The sequence below is a fragment of the Ascaphus truei genome, unplaced genomic scaffold (genome assembly GCF_040206685.1).
Source record: "Ascaphus truei isolate aAscTru1 unplaced genomic scaffold, aAscTru1.hap1 HAP1_SCAFFOLD_485, whole genome shotgun sequence".
NCBI lineage: Eukaryota > Metazoa > Chordata > Amphibia > Anura > Ascaphidae > Ascaphus > Ascaphus truei.
Genome location: NW_027456816.1, coordinates 154650 through 158540, shown reverse-complemented (window position 1 = coordinate 158540; position 3891 = coordinate 154650).

The window sequence follows — 3891 nt, the reverse complement described above, 5'->3', positions numbered from 1 at the left end:
GGGGTTTGTTTGCAAGTTCTGGACTGGCAGACCCCTGGAATTTGGTCAGCAGCCTGGCCATCCGCTCATCCTTTGCTGCCTGCTGCTGGATTAGGAGCTTGGTTTGCTGCTGCAATAGTAGTTGGGCCTGCTCCTGCATTAACAGTCCTTGCTCGCACAGAAACTCTTTGAAAAATTCTTCCATTTTTTTTTGTTTGTGTGTGGCCCTTCAACTGCAGGGGCCTCTCAACATCCCACTTCTTACACCATATGTTTCAGGGTACACGCAACCACACGTGGGTTTCTTGCAAAGGCTTATTTATTGAGCCTTAAAAAATACACCACACAAAAACAAAAACAGCTTCTTTTCAGCATACAAAACAGAAATTAAGTCCTGAGCATGGCTTGTCCTTTCCCAACAAGGGCTGTTTAGATTCCAGCGTAACAGTACACAGACAGTTCATCAAACATGCATTTTGAAGACAGACTTTATAGCTGTAATCTACTGCAGCATTTCAGTCCTATCTCTTGACCAGACAGCCTGCATGTGTGTACAGCCTGGGGGTTTAAAAACACCTTGATAAGGCAGCTGGGATCAGACTAATTAACTCAGCTGAAAGTTAACCTTGTCACTGATGCACTGCAGACCTACACATAAGTCTGCCAGGCATAAGGTTGGTGACGTTTATTCCCCCTGTCACAGGCACCAAGAGTGGTTCTTGCTCTTCTATCTCCTGGTGGAATAAAAGGTATTGGTTAACCCCAAACTCCCCTAAGGGAGGCCCCAAGCCCGCCAGAGCCCTGACAACTTGGTATGGGTAACCTTTCCCCTCTCACGGTTAGGGACAGACTGACTAAATCAGGAAGTGCTATGCAGTAAGTAGCTTCAGTAAGCACCACTCCTGTGTCTCTAATTGGATACAGAGCCTGATGACATTTACTTCACTGACACTGCACATGTGTAGGGAAAAGCCATGATTACTCCTGGCAAACCTGCCCTTACTAGGTATTACAGCCAGGAGGACAGAACTATAGCCCCAAAACTACCCAGGACTACAATATAAATACCGGGTGTGTGTATAGTGACACAGCACCACCTTGTGTCCCGGGGGTCTCACTGCAGTGATAGAGGGGATATACTGTCTGGCTATATACCGGTGTCTGGGTGCATACGGGTGTCTCTGGCTGTAATGCGCGTGTCTCTGGCCGTAATGCGTGTATCTCTGGCCGTATAAGTGTGTCTCTGGCCATATAATGGTATCTCTGGCTGTATACGGGTGTTAGAAAACATTTCTTTTCCATTCTTTATGCTGTATTTCAGATTTATTTCAGAGTCCAATACACTTTAATACAATCAACCAATGTTTTGTTTAGTGTGCGGATTATCCAAGACCTTTTCAGCTGTGACACAATAATGCCCAATTGATCGGTTATCCTATGTACTAATATTATTGGGACATGTGACCAGTCCAGCAGTAGTGTTAGAAATGTAGAATAATGACAGTAGGGTTTCATAGTCACATATAGGAGGCTTCTAACGGCGGTGTATATTGGGACAGTGCCAGCATCTCAGGATAGAGGTGTAAGTAGGTACTTTGGGGGGAGGGGGAGGTGGAGAGGTAGGAAATTACAAAATAAGGATCTTCTGGTGGAATATTTGGGTACAGTAGGGGAGTATCATGATAGATCGGTGGTAGGTACAGTAGGGGGTCTAATGGAGTTATAGGTAAGTACAGAAGGGGGTGTCATGGTAAAAGTGTAAGCAGGTACAGGTGGGGGTGATGCTTAAGGGTAGAAGGTGCAGTAGGGAGTATCATGATGAAGGGTTGGGTAGGTAAAGTAGGGGGTATCATGGTGAAGGCAGTAGGTATGTATAGAAGGTGGGTTATGATAAAGGGTAGGTAGGTATAGTAAGGGGTGTGATGGAAGGGGGAAACCAGGATCTTTAAGAAAGGTCAAGCCCGTTTTGTTTACAGGGATTGCTAAGGTATGAGTTTCGGCAGGGGGTGGGGGGGAGGGAAGGGGGTTGCGAAGGAACCGTTGACAGAATGTGCCTAGGTGTTGGGGTCCGGAGTTGTCGGCCCCCCTATAAATGTACTCGGGACTAATGCCTGATTCTCGGATACATGTAGGCACATTGTCCCAGCAATACCTCCCCTTGGAAACGCAAGCGTGACTCACCGCTAAGGTACTCTGCTTCAGCACAGCCCAGAAAGGAGAATGAGGCACAGGAATAAATGTGTATCCCTGTAGCTGAGGGAATCCCTAGGTTAAGTGGGGTACCCCAGATAGTGCCAAGGTGACCCAGAACCAGTATAGGGTTTGTGGGTGCCCAACCGTATATAAGGTTGAGGGGTGTGAGGAATAAGGCAGATAGAAATAAAACTGCAACATTTTTCCTTTTCTGTCCCCTGTACCCAGAGACTCAGAAGTATATTAAAATATACTTTAAAATAATGTAATGTGCTTGTTACATTCGGAACCGATGTCCAAACAGGCTTCCTGAGCTAACCCACAGGCGCCGGTAAGTCTGCTGGACATCGGAGTTCAAAGCAACCAGAGGTGAGAATAGCATTTGGTCAGCGGGGAGAGGTGGAGCACCAGGTCCGGAGATCAATGGCCGTCCTCTGGGATGCCACTGGCTCGGCTAGACCTGGTGGAGCCTGCCCAGCGGGTGGCATTGAGATAGCCAGGGAGAGAGGTGGCAATTTTGCGCATGTCTCTTGGCTATTTTGGATTTCCCGCTGACCCGGCTTTTCTAGCCTGCTTGGCTCTGATTGGTTGCTTGGGAATTTTCCCACGCATGGATTGGCTGCTGAGTTTTGTGAATGAAACTCGGAATACTATAAGAATCTCTGTGCTGATCAGATTGTAGGCTCCGGTAGTTAGAGCGCGGGCGGCTTTTCGAAGTTGCTTCTGTGTGAATAGCAGAGCAACCGGCGTTGATTTCAAGCCTGAAAAGCCGCCTGCCAGGGACTAAGTCCCGACTTCTGCGCCCAAGTTCTCCGAAACGATTTTAGAGGACGCGGCTGGGATTTTATGCCGATTTTAGTTCCAGGAGATTTGGAGTAACTCGCGGTCAGGAGGGACCAAGTTCTCAGAAGAGAACGTAGCGGTGGCGTGTGGAACTTTATGATTATTTGGGTTCCAGGAGATTCCGGGCTAAGTCCCGGTCAGGATAAAACTCTCCCGTAGGGTTCCCTGCACCTAGGAAAGTCTCGTTCTCACCCCCAGTCCCAAAGTAAGTGTGTCTTTGTCTGTATTGTGTGTATCATTGTGTGTAAGCGAATTTATGCCGAATAAATTACAATTTATTTCATTACCTTGTTTTGCTCAATGAATGATCCTGATAAAAAGGTGTAAATAACCTGGTCTCCCGTGACAGGGGTTTCTTGGTTGAAGGGGGTTGGTATTGTATGGGGTTTCTTAGTAAAGAAGTAGGAAGGTGCAGTAGGAGAGTATCATGATGAAAGGGATAGTTAGGTATAGTAGGGTGTGATGGTAAAGGGGTAGGTAGGTGCAGTAGGGGGAGTATTATGATGAAGGGGTGGGTAGGTATAGTAGGGGAGTATCATGATGAAGGGGTGGTTAGGTATAGTAGGGTGTGATGGTAAAGGGGTAGGTAGGTGCAGTAGGGGGAGTATCATGATGAAGGGGTGGGTAGGTAGGGTACACTGGCGACACACTTTATTCGAGCTCGGCTAGTCCCACGAATTCGGGTATACCCGGGTGTATTGAGGTTTGTGACTGTTTTCTGCTCGAGTGCATTGCGTTATTTTCCAGGCAGGGATTGAAGCATTTTATTCCCGCTGGCTGCAATACTGCACAGTATATATATATATATATATATATATATATATATATATATATATATATACTGCATTACAATTCATGAATTTATGCCATCTGGTA